Below are 13494 nucleotides of genomic sequence, written 5' to 3'. Positions count from 1 at the left end.
CTGCAAGCACAAGTAACAAATGCACTGAACAAAGTTGAATTCGCAGAGGCCTGCTCACAAAGCTCTGCATATGAATAAAAAAACCTAGGTCATCTCCCACATTTTAAAAACTGATCCATGCTTGAATTAACTCACTTGTCCCAACAGCCACTGCCTCCAAAAGCTCAGCTGTCAGATCACAACATGCCATGTGCAATAGCTCATTTCCCTCTGCTTTCAACACATGCAGTTATTTTTTATAACACATTAACTAATGACTATATACCTCAGACCCATGTTTTTACATCCAAGGATGGCCTTCATGGGCACACTTGCAATTAGCCAACATATACAAACTAATGTTCTACAATGCACTGCTGAGTTGGACAGACCTGCACGACAGCACACCTTTTAGGCGAACAGTCATGTACTTCAACACACGAGTTTTGATCGGAACCGCATATTTAGACATTCAAAAGCATGAAGCCGCAAATGTCGCTTTTCGCGCGAGTGCCGCCTTTATTTGCGTCCCTCGTACGGGCTGTCCGATGGGCTCTTAAAAACGTTCTAACAGCCACAAAGTCCGGCAGGTCATATGCGGCGCCTTACGTCGGGGATAATGCGTCAATATGCAATATGAATTTTCAACTCGTTAGTTTTTTTCCTGTTCATCTTTGCCAGACCAAAGCTGCAGACCTTTCTACGGGTGATAGCGCTCGAAACAGCACTTTCTATTGATCATGACAGTAATGTAGATTTTCACACCCGCCCGGGCACGGCAATCCGCTTCTGCATTCCTTCCCATATTCGGCCGTTCAACCGCGGTCAGTGCGGAAATTGGAAACCGCCGTACGAAGCACGCGCGCCGCGAACAGTTTTCTCGATGCGCACGTCAAATAATCGATCCATGCCCGCGTAACCACCTGTACAACGAAGGTCGAGTAAAAAAACACCGAGAGCCTGCAGATATGCTAGACAATAAACCATCGCCGCGCGGTCTATGCGACACGGGTGGGCACCGTCTTCCGCGGTCGCCAGCCTTCCCCAGTGACGCACAGACAGTATCGCGGTGGTGGTGGTGAAGCGGGAGACGGGGGCGCGAACGCAGGCAAAACGAAAGTGCACTGATCTGATCACGCGAGCGCTAATCAGGGGCCTTCGGCAAAGAAAAACAGAATAAGCACGCCCCCCCCCCCCCCCGATGGATCGACTCTTTACGCGGAATCAAAACAAAATTCCGCCGCGCTACCCAGTTCGGCTGCGAGCAGGAAAAATGGTACGCCAAAAAGCGGCGCTAATTGCCGGCAACCGCATACCTCGCCTTGCCCTCACGCATGACTTCCAGCTCCAGCAAAAAAAAAATAAAATAAATAAATCAATCAATAAATAAAAATAACCAGTTTGGTCACTGCGGTTCAAGGCAGGTTGTTCTCCCCAAGTGGCTGAACGAGCAGCCCCCTGGCTTGGCGGCTGTTGCGATAGAAATGTGCTTGGCCCGCAAACAAACCGAGCCTGCTACAATCAAGGTGAGGTCGCTCAGATCACCTGGTGCGATGCTGGCTCGCTAGAGTTCAACTTGAGCCGTGAGACGAGGCCGAAATACTTACTGCCGACGGTATGTCGACAGTCCCGCGACGAAGCCTCAAGTGGGTCGCTCACAGTACAGAACTTTCATTATTGTCCAAATGGCTTTTTTTTTTTTTTTTTTAACGTTCGTGCAGGTTAAGGGCCAGTTTTCGCCCAGATAAAAGATTCAGTAAAACTGTGATGGTTGAAGCAGGCGTACGCACAGGCCTTGGGCATGTCCGTTTCCTGTAAACTTTCGTACAATTTCTGTACAACGAGTAGCAGAGCTTGCTATGGTTATGGGAGCACAAACAGAAGTAAACGAATGTTACAATTAAAGTCAGTAAACTCCTCTTAGCACGCCGTTACACCACGACGGCGCTCATTGTATCCGTGCCCGGATGTTTCTGCACTTTACAACGCGGTCCACGCTTACCAAATTCACTGTATCGTTACAGACGCAAATGTAGAATACAGCGGTTACAATTGACTTCAACAGCAGCTAGACTTCAGCTGTAGGAACGGGCAAGTGGCGGAGTCTGGTTCCATGGAATACGAAGCGCGAAACAGTCTATCACTGCAGGCGCACAGTCAACCAGTCTTATCGCAAGTAGTCCTCCCAGGACTCGGTCGCCAGTCAGCTCCAAGGCCGCCGGGTGAGCGAAACCAATCTATGTGCGCATTTGGCCAGAATGAGATAGCACTGCTGAACAGCTCCCTGATCAGGTTTCAGTGGACATCCGCACTGCCCATTAAAAAAAGAAAGCCTCAGATCAATGATATCGTTTACAGTCTTTGTCGGGCTGTCCACACAGTGCGCAGATGCTGTCAAGGTCGCAATGATAACGCACGCAGGGAGTGTTCTTGTCGTTCTCATCAAATCAGCTGCACCAGAAGCATCAATGGTCCGCATTTCAGCGCTTGAACTCACGAGGAGCTAATAGGATGGGATAGCGAAAGGCGCCATATAACCGCATTTGCCGCTGCGCGAGGGAAGCGAGTCCCTGCAAGCATCCGCAAGGTCCGCACGGCGTCCGAGAACCGACAGTGCGTCGGGAATCGGGAACTATTCTAGTGAGCACGGGGAGCAGCCAATTGAGCCCCAGCCTAGGGACCCGAAACAGCTATCAAACATTTTCACCACCATCACCCCAAACCATATGTCAGAAAAATTCGTCATTCGCAGCACATTTCGGGTGATTTTCTCTTGCCGAAAAAAAAAAAAAAAAAAAAAAAACTGTCAAGGTCCTAAAGCCACGGGTGAGCGACCGCCGCAGCCAAAGAGACGCGTGCATGCAGTTTCCGTTGTTTTTGTGCCCTTGGAGCGGTCCCTCGACAACCTCACGAGCTCTCCTCGCGCCCGTGGCCGCTTCGTCTTCGTCGTCACCGAGACTTGGAGCGGAAGTCGCGCGGGATGTTCAGCTCCTTCGCTGTGGTAGACGCGCGACACTCGGATCAGCCACAGTCACCAGCCGAGATTCGGCGTGCTCGCCGGCGTGAGAATCCAGCCGTGCGCTTGGCAGAACGCGAGGTCTAGCGTAGTGGGGCAAACTGAGCTGAACGCGCGATATGTTCACGAGGCAGAAGCAGTAGCTAGGCCGTTGTAATTTCTTTAATGGAGAAATACATTCTTGGCCCTCACTACGCATTTGCCGCGGTCGCAGAGATCCACAGCTCGTCCGACGATTCGCCGCTGCTATAGAGGATGCACATCACGCCAGCTAGAGCGTTGCCAAATACGCAATTTCGCTGCCCAGACGCCGTTTAACGGTGCAGCGACATTCCGTGCGGCGATTTCAACGGGACGTGTTTCTCAAGTGACCACAATAAACATCTTCCTGTGCCGCAGAATTAATTTCAGCCTATATGTTTCGTGCGTTTATAGTTATTTACATCTATTACATATTGCTGCCTGAGTGTCAGACATTCAGGAGGCAGGAGTGGGTACATTGCAAAGGACTCTACAGCTTGCACTAGTTCGCGCCGGGGCCAAGCCGCGAGTCTGGGGCCATCTTGGCAGCGGAGAGTGACCGACGCCTCGACCTCTTCCCGGGGGTCCGGATGCCACCTCCGAAGATACCGCCGCTTTCCCGGCTCTCGTAAGCGAACCCGCGTGAAGCTGCTCTTTGACCATGAGTGGTCCTCCTGACCCATCCCCGCAGCTACGTCATGTGATGTTGCAACATAGCGACAATGTGAGGGGACCCGGAAACAGTTGCTCTATTTATACATGGTACCGCCAACGTGCATCAGCTCCCCCTTGTCCTAAACAAACAGGATGTAACCTTTTGTACACGAAGCTCTTCCTCTTCACGCAACTTCGCATCTCTTTTCCTCGGGCAGAACACCAAGCCGGAAATGGTGATGTCGTCGGTAACCCAGTCCCAACAGCGCCAAGACGCACCGCTGCTAGGCACGGAAGTCTCAGTTCAGGTAAAAAAAATAAAAAAATAATAATAATAAATAATAACAATAAAGTCTCTCGCACCCACGCTGCATATTCGATGGCTCTCAATGGCCACGAGCAGCTCTTAGCAGATGATAATCGCGTGCCAAGCAGCGTGTAGAACCTTCGGTGACGTCATTTAGGATGCATGGTCGCGAGACGCCGCCAAACGTTACGCGAAAATTGTTCGGGGGAAACGAAAGGAGCAGTAAACTTTTCAACTGTCGGTGGACACCTCAACCGTGTCGTGAGGGTAGAGCGCTGCGAGAATTATACGTTGGGAGAGTTGGTTAAAAGAGCGATGTGCAGATATATTCGCAACTACGGAAAAAGTCGCGTGTCTGGAAAACAGCAAAACAAATTATGACAGCAGTCGTATACTCGCGCCCGCGGCAATACTTTCGCTTAGTGCCGTGCATCGATTTATCGATTGTGTTGTGGAATTAAGGTGCTCTGTGGAAGGCGAGCGGATTAGCGGTCCAGGGTGTCTAGCAAACCACTATTTCAAAATCCCTGACTTTTCCAGGTTTTTCCTGATTATTTTAGGTCGAGTTCCCAGACGAGTGAAGAGGCTAAAAAATGTAGCTGCTGGTGATAATGAGCACAGACAAATCATTCCCAACAAAAAGCTATTTATTGATCATAATTTGCAATTTACAATAGTGAAAGGCTGTTATTAGTGTTAATGGCGGGCAAAAACGTCGCAAGTTTACCGAAAATTAAAACCGCACTGATGCCAGCCTCAGCGCAGCTCTTTGATACTACCAGGTGTGAATTTTTCTAAAGTCCCCATGTATCAATAAACGGCTGTTTTGATTGGTCAAAATTCAAGTGTGCATAGGGTGCCTCGCATCGAGGTACCCTAGGCCACAGCCAGTCTCGAGGGAGAGCGCGCTCTGCCTTGAGACCGGCCGTGCCTAGGTGCATAATAGTGGCGGCGTCCGCGGCCATTAAAAGAAACTGCGTCTAAGTTGCAAACTTTCAGATTGTTGATAAATGCGCAATCAGCTGGAGAATAAAATTAGTTGCCTTGCAGCAGCGAAAATTTTTAAAGATAACAGCCGTAGAGTTAACAAGGGGAGACGCGAGTCTTAGAACGGTCGAAAACGTTCAAAAATCGATTTTGAGAGAGATAGAGAGAGAGAGAGAGAGAGAGAGAGAGAGAGAGAGAGAGAGAGAGAGAGAGAGAGAGAGAGAGAGAGAGAGAGAGAGAGAGAGAGAGAGAGAGAGAGAGAGAGAGAGAGAGACATTTATTCAGAGCAGGCGTGAAATATTCGCCCTAGGTGGGCAGCCTCCTCAGTTCAGGAAGCCGCACTGGACCCAAGCCATCTCCCGAGTCCGGTCACAAACTCGTTTTCGGAACTTTTATCCTTTCGATCACCTGCACTCAAATTATTAACGTTGAATTCGGTCAGGGAATGCCACAAAATCGGCTTTTAAAACGTCACGGCAGCCACGAAATGACTCTCAAAAAGAGGAATTTTGTTCAAAATTAACGCGCGCGCCGAGGGCATTGCAGTCGGCCGATCGCCGCCATCTTAGTCTTCGTTTAAAGTTCTTTTCTTCGTGCGCAATTCGCGCTATCTCAAAATGGCTCCGCTCAAGCGGACTGGTTGCGCTAGAGTGTACTAAACTGCGCGCGCCGGTTTTCCGAAGGCCGTTTATGGTCTCTGGATTAGCTCTCACGCGGCGCGCTTTTCAAGCGCTCTGTTCCGCGTCTCCCATTGGCTGGCGTGATCGGCGCGTCACTTTTTTTTTTTTTTTTCTCTCGCTGTTTTGCGTTCGCCGCCGTGACCGCCGCTTCATGCGCGTCTGCGTTTGAGCTCGTTTCTCGATGCACTGCTTTGTGCAGAGTTTTTCCTTGCGATCGAGGTGCCGGAAAACAGTAGATTGTAACAGTGCACGCAACGAGCCTTTGGAAGCCGTAAGAAACGGGCGTGGAACAAAAACCAGAAGACGGCGGCCACAAGCATGCCGTCGGGACCCGAGTTACAGCCGGTGTCAGACTAGTTAGATGTGCAGGGAACATCAACTACGCTGCCCGATGACGAACCGCGGGTTCAAATGACAACGCGAATTGCATTCCGGATCACGGTACACTTTGCTGATGCCACCGCCGCGTACTACTACGGCGGAGCCGGCGCACTGCCGTTCTGTAAGGAAAGTCCGCGACCCAACGCGAGTTTCACCTCGGCGTTAGCGCGGAATGCGATACCGGTACCGAGTTCGTGATTGTGGACATGAAAGTGTTAAGCTATCTTATCGCGCACACGAAGTGCGGAACCTGCGGCGAGATCGCGAAGACATGAGCGGTCAACCACTGGAGTGCAACAGACCTCAGCATGTAGCTCGGCTCGCCGATCGCCCGGCGCGATTATTCCTGCTTTTTGTCGCGTAGCATCCGCATATTTTACTGAGTACCCAACTCACGTGCGTATTGGTTCTATTTTGAAAGCTCAGCTATGCCGTGGCGTCAAAGCAATATATCGCGCCTCGCCTTGCGGCGCGGCCGCGGTGGAGGCCGGCAAAAAATCTGCATGAATAACATAACTGCTGTGCGCCAGCTTAAAATAAAAGTGCATTGCAGAATATATCGTGCCGTTTTCCCTGACTTGGCGAAATTGTTGATGGTTTCCCTGACACTTCCACGATTTTTCCCGGTGCATGAAATTTCCTTGACAATTCCCGGTTTTCCCGGTTGCTAGACACCCTGCGGTCAACCAACTCATCCTACCCGGAGTGAAGGGCCAAACCCTGAACACGTCGCCCAGTCGAATTGCAGAGTGAACCGTGCCATTATCTAGAAACTAATCGCGTCAAGAGTGACGGAAGGCCAATGCACGTGCCAGCTTTTGAAAAGATGCCAACAGCAGTACATTTGTACTGCTTTGCAGGCAAGTCGCTCTCCGGTTTTTAGCAAACTGCCTCCACACAAATGCTCAGACTTTTCTCAACCGCTTCATCGCGGTGTGAAACGCTGCATTTCTCTGCATAATCAGCATAAATGATGACACAGTAAGAGGGGGTGAACTGGCTGTGGTTGTTGCAAAGCTGAAACTACCCTTTGAGCTCTTCTAGGGGCGTCCAGTGCATGGAGACGTCCTGACAAAGCCAATTGCTGCGCTCTCACCGCCACTGCACTGGAGCAACAACGTGCCAGTGCACTGCTGGCTAAGCGCAATACGACGCCTCGAAAAACACGAAGGCGTCCCTTCGAGATCAGTGCGTTAGAGACAAAAATTATCACGGTAGTGAGAAGCTTGGTCGCTGAGGGTAACAAACTGGATTCCAAGGGAAGGAAAGCGTAGCAGGGGGCGGCAGAAAGTTAGGTGGGCGGATGAGATTAAGAAGTTCGCAGGGGTCAAGGATGCAGCTAGCACAGAACCGGGTTAAGTGGAGAGATATGGGAGAGGCCTTCGCCCTGCAGTGGGTATAATCAGGCTGATGATGATGATGATGAGAAGCTTGCAGGTCCTGCTCGCCTTGTAGTCCAGTGAACACCGTGTTTTCAGAGGCGTCGTATTGCGTTTAGTCAGCAATGTTGAGAATTCAGCTTTTGCGTACCAGTTTCATCACACTGCAAGTCAATGGACGCATGGCCCATATGCAGTCCCAAACAGCCCCGAGAGGTGCACCACACTGGGTCGCGCTGCACGTTCGAGACGCAGTTGAGCGGACCGACTCCGAGGCTTTTGCGCCTGACGTCAGTTTCTTCTCTTGTAACTGCTTAGGCTCGAATCAGTCTCCAAGCGACTACAGGAGCGCCCAAGTGCCCGCGTTTCGCTATCCCCCCCAAGACCCACGCTGTAGCGGTATGATGTGACCGCAGCACTGGCGTTTGCCCGACTTCGAGCGCGCGTAGCGCCGCAGCTCATGATCAGCAGACCCGCAGGTGCGCAAGCGTGCGGCTGCACGATTCTCGACGGCGGTTAACGCACTGTTTCTTACGCATTACCGCACGTGCGCCATATAGTGCACTGGAAGTCACTCTGTAGATAATGAGAAACTGGTATCACAACGAGTCACAAGTGCGAGATGCTGCGACGAGTGAGCGCCGTACAGAAACGATGCGACGGTTGTCCGCGAGTCCAGATGAACAGGGCATTTCGGGAGTTCCGAAGATTGAGACTGTGTGACGAATGCTTGTACAATTAATGTGAGATGCGAATCGAAGTGGGAAGCGCTATTCGCGAATTATTCAAAATTTGGGACATTTTCAAAAACTCTGAGGAGTGGACAGTTGGGCTTGTTGGTTTACGATCATGTTGGGAACAGAGCCAACACCGGACGGAGCGAGAAAACAACACAGGCGCTGACTAGGAACTTTTTTTTTTTTTTTGCTTCGGCCTTCACCTTCCCCGGACGCATCTTGACCTGATGAGAGTTGCTAAGCATCGCTTCTTTCGCCTCATAGCTGTAGTCATCTGAACTCAAAACCGCAAATCCACCTTCCTTATCAGACTGCAAAAGCTTTATGCTTGCAGCTTTTAATGAAGCCAATGTCCCCGGAACGTCAATGCGTGATCCGCACGTGGAACGGAAAAGCAGAGATTCCACACCTTCCAGAATGCATCGGTAAGCTTCAGTCTTCGTCCTCGCCTTTGAGGCAGTACCAGTAGCACCAGGGCGCTAATCAGCGCCTGTGTTGTGTTCTCGCTCCGTCCTGTGTTAGCGCTGTTCCCAACACGATTTTAAAAAACGCCTACGATAAAAAAAAAAAAAAGCCGTGACATACTGAGAAAAAAATAGGGCTCCCTTAGTCTTCGACCAATTCGATGCTTTTGGCACAGACGGAGAATCCAGTTTATATCAAAATCACGCACCTTACGCAGATGTCCATCTCTGAAAAATAAGGTAAACAGCTGTCATCGGGGGGGAACGCACGCAGGAGTCATGCGCTTGGGCAGATTTACATGGTGTAAGGCCGCGGTGGCCCTTTCTTTAATGTTTCGGAACGCGCGCCGCAGAAAACGACGATGGAATGTTCTCCAAGCTCCGAGAACGCGACGCTACCGATTACGTAATCTCGGCCACCGCGCTGCGCCTCCTCGCCCTCGTCGTCATGGGCGGAACCACATTCCACCGCACGGTCCCGGCCCTCCTCCTCACTTTGCGCGGGAGGGCCGCGCATGCTGACCATGTTCGAGTAAATTCGAGTCCTCTCCAGAGGGCCAAGGGAGGGAGGCATAGCTTTGGCAGCGCTAAGCTGTTTTACGTTCCTCCTCCGCGCCTAGAAGCTTCTCGCGCAGCCATCGACGGTTCTGGTTCTGAGTTTGGTTTGATTCTCGCTCGGAGAAGACAGCGCAGCAGGCAGGCCCCGACTGAGAAGTAGTAAAAAGAGCGATGCGCTCGTTTTGCAGTTAGTCTTTCGCCCAGTCTCTTTTGTAAAGTTTGATGTCTCACTGCCTCGTGTGAATAAGTTTTCTGTACCCTGTGCTTCGTGTTCTTGTTATATAAAGTTAATTTTCGTTTTGTTACTGCAAGTTCGTCGGCCTTCGTCTCAGTGTGTTTGCGTGTGAACTACACGTCGCCTGACGAATCGAGGAGCACCTTGGAGAGGTGCGGAAGATTTAAAGAAGAAACAAGAAGAACCGTGACGTTTACTCATGGACTATATATAGTCTGCCTTCGCAGATCGACTCGTCGTCTTGCGCCCGATGGCCGACAGGTGCCTATTGAGTAAACCACGTAAACTCGAGAAGGGCAGGTGTATATTATAGCATCGGAACAAGATGCGATACAAGTCTGTAACTCCTTCGCGCAGGCACAAACAACAGTGAATCTCTAACCGACTCATCAGTCGCTTGTCCCCAATTACATCGGTCGAGTTCTGCGTACACCACAGCTTTGAAGTATGGCCGCACCAGAAGAGTCACTGTCAACTAGCGATATATTTAACACACACACACACACACACACACACACACACACACACACACACACACACACACACACACACACACACACACACACACACACACACACACACACACACACACACACACACACACACACACACACACACACGCACGCACGCACGCACGCACGCGCGGCTGCTTGGAGTGAGGGTAACATGAAGAAAGTTCCGGGATGCGAGCGCCAGCGTGTTGTCGTGACGCTGGGGCTCCGTCGACCCGGCCTTCACTTGGTAGCGTGCAGAGACTCGGGGTTGAAGTAGGATTGAATCTTCGAAGTTGGTGAAATATGTACAAGCAGGTTTAATGGCACTTTGAGAAAACTTATTTACAATATTTACACGAAAAAGAAGGGTACATCAGCAAAATGGCAAGCGTTAAGAGTTCATAGCGAGAAGCGACTGGATGAGCCGTTTACCCAGGGCTCAGAGCGCCCTTTCGTGCCCTGCAGTCCTTAAAACCCCCTATGTCCAGCCCCTCTCTGAAGATGCTGACCAACCAAATCCAGGGCACGCCCCTCAGATATCGGCATTCAATCGAACACATCACTGCACTGATGGTCTGAAGCACTGACTGGCCCGGCATTGTTTCGTTGAGCCTGGTCACTTGTTGGCGGGAAAGCTTGGGAACGGCGAGGAGGTACATTTCTATTCTTCAGCCAAGAATCGATAGGCTGGTTCCGGCAAGTGGATTTACTTCTCAGAAACCCAAGTGCACGTGCGCGCCGCATACGGCTCCCAGCATTGTCCCTTTCCAACAATTGCAAATCTTTCCTGCATTCCTGGGAAATCACTTAATGGCCGTATGCGTCATGCTCCTTTCTTGTCCTGCACGTCAGCGGACATGTCACTCTGTCGTCTCCTTTGGATAGGAGGCATTCATCACTGGAGGATAGCACTTCTCGACTGGAAGGGTGAACAAAAGAAAGAAAGCACTTCCTGCTATTTCCCGCAGGGGGACGTTTCTTTGTGTTTTTCCAGACGTTCTCTTGACAGGGTCAATTTGGCATTTGCAGGGTGTCCACAAAGCAAAACAGGCTTACAAAACAGGATTCCTGGAAACAGGCTCACTTAGAGCCATTGGACCATCAGCACATATCCACAGCACTTATCCATGCCCACAGGCGAACAATAGAGCGCGCAAATGCGGATGCACGGTCGTAACAGCCTCCTCCCCCGCCAGAAGAGTCTCGGAGGGCAGCAGTCGCAGCTGCTGCATGAAGAGACGACTTAAGGCGGGGGTCCCACTCCGGCAGCGCGAATGTGCCATTTTAGGCAATGTTTGCGTGAGCATTCTGCGCGTTGTTCTTTTTCGAACATCACAATGTAGGCATCATTCGAAAGCTTAATATACTCTCTGTCAAATGATGTGCGCTGCTTTAGTGTGTCAACGTTATCAACTGCGTGAGAGGTGGTTTTGCAGATGACAAATTCGCTAGCGTCGTTGATATACCCTACTTCGGATTAGTTCGCTGAAGCAACTGCTGCACTTAGAACAGTTTCCTTTGGCCTACACATAGAATGGGTACTTATATTATGAAACGTGAAGCGTAATTAGTTTTAATTTAATCAGTCTTTGATCGGCAGCCTTTTAAACATGGTAAAGTTTGGCTATTTTGGGCACGAATATCTGCGCTTTATCAACGTGCACAGCAGTAAAATTTTTACCACTTCGGGCGCGCATTATAATAGTTGAGTGTACGAAGTTTCATCGAAATTTATTCGCTAGTTCGTTTTTAATTACCTTTCCAATTTGAAGATCTCCGTAATACTGCCTCACATCGCATAGCTTGACCAGAAAAACCGCTCATTCTACAGCCTAGGAATCATGCATGGCGAAACTAAAATAGTCGTTATTTGTGAACCCTGATCGCAAATTGCGCTTTATACAATTAGCACGATTATACTGAGCCTTCAAATATAATGAATTTTTCGTACACGACATTCAATTGAGAAGGCCGTCATACTCAACAACGTGAGCCTTGTTTGAGTTGGGTTTTTTTTAATATTGTATTACTGTAAAATAAAGTTAAAATAAGAAGCACAAACCATGGTGATAATTAGTATTTGCACCTGTATTCGGTCATTAAAGGTTTTTCACTGCTAGCGCCATCTAGGTAAAAGCAGCAAAAGTGTGAGTTCATTCAATTGCCAGGAGAGGCGCGCGTGACTACACTCCTTCAAAGTACTGAAGCTAGTCAAGAAACCTAGAAGTCAGCTTCTCTGCGGTGCAAAAACCCCTTCACCATGGCGGCCAAACCTGTTTTGGGGGCACAAAACAGGTGCAGTGCAGGAGACGTCTATTGTGGTAATAATGGCCACGTACATTTCCTGCACCCCTCTTCTTCTTGTCGCAATTATGGGATTATGAACCCCTGCGTTTGTGAGTGCCATTCATAACACCTCCCCTGCCCCTACCTCCTCCAGGCTCTCAATAGTGAAGGAATTCTGCTCAACACGTTCGCGCATGACATCAGGCTGGACATAGAAGTATTCTGCGCTGCACCCAACTTCTGCCCTCAAAACAGGTTTGGCTGCCATGGTGAAGGGGTTTTGCTCTGCTGACTTCTAGGTTTCAGCAACCCACCTATACTACTTTTGTGCTGTGAAGTGTCTTGCTTGTTGCTATTTGCATTGCTGTTTGTGAGGGGAGTGTCACACTTTTCAAAAATTCATTGCCTGTCGAAACAACTTCTTTCTGCAGCAGATCCGGTTTCAAACATCCCATAGAGGAAGAATTTCGACAACTCTCTCACCTGATGCAGAGGCTACAATTCATGATATAGAGGAAAGCAGGGAGTGTCAGTGGAGTGAAAGGAATGAATGGATACCTGGAGGCACCACTCGATTGAGAACGTGGTGCGAGACACCGCTGGTTCTTAGCACAAGGAGACGCATCTATTCAAAGTGGAAATACAAACAGTTCATTAGGGAAGGACCACGGAGTGAAAGTTTTTTTTAGGTGACAAGACATGACACGCACACTACGTGCGTGCACATGTTTTGCGCGCATACACTGTGGTTTATGCGGGGGCTATTCGCTCGCACGAAGAGCCTGCACATGGTCACCGCATCACCCTTTGCACCCCTGCATTGTGTGCGAACAGTGGACGCTCGCCTGCAGTGCTAAGCCGCTAACCTTCACGCCCAATCGCTGAGGGGCTTTGCGCTATTTTGTGCTTTTCTGAATTTGCTTCTGGCCCTGTACTTTTCCCTCACGCATTCGTATTTCGCCAGGCGCTTCAGGCTCGGATAGCAAGTGACACGGCTAGCAAAATCCAAACAGAATGCGCAGAATCTTCCGGTAAATTTACATGTATCGGGCTTGCTTTTCGGCTGGCGACAAAAGTGCAAATTTATCAAAATTAAGACATGCCTTGACAGATTGCAGGTTGCTTGGACGAGGTTCTTCATCCGTGCGCGCAGTTGGTCCAGTGGTATTTCTCGCAAAATGTAGACATTATGTGTTTGACAGCGAGTGCTACGGATATCGCCACGTTATGCTGCATGGTGTGCTGGCAAAATGCTCGCACATGACATCACGATACGCCAGCTGGCATACCACGCGTATGATCCACCGTTTAGATGC

General features: G+C 49.9%; 1 protein-coding gene across 2 annotated transcripts in view; it reads right to left on the bottom strand.

Moving 5' to 3' along the window:
- Positions 1–13494, bottom strand: part of LOC146201998 (high affinity copper uptake protein 1-like) — a 46392-nt gene that overhangs the window by 1034 nt on the left and 31864 nt on the right. The gene's annotated exons all lie outside the window — the stretch shown is intronic.

The sequence above is a fragment of the Amblyomma maculatum genome, chromosome 1, assembly GCF_055883805.1.
Source record: "Amblyomma maculatum isolate TAMU_Amacu chromosome 1, ASM5588380v1, whole genome shotgun sequence".
In the NCBI taxonomy this organism is placed as follows: Eukaryota; Metazoa; Arthropoda; class Arachnida; order Ixodida; family Ixodidae; genus Amblyomma; species Amblyomma maculatum.
Note: the sequence above shows the minus strand (reverse complement) of the source record. Positions and strands in the feature narration are given on the sequence as shown.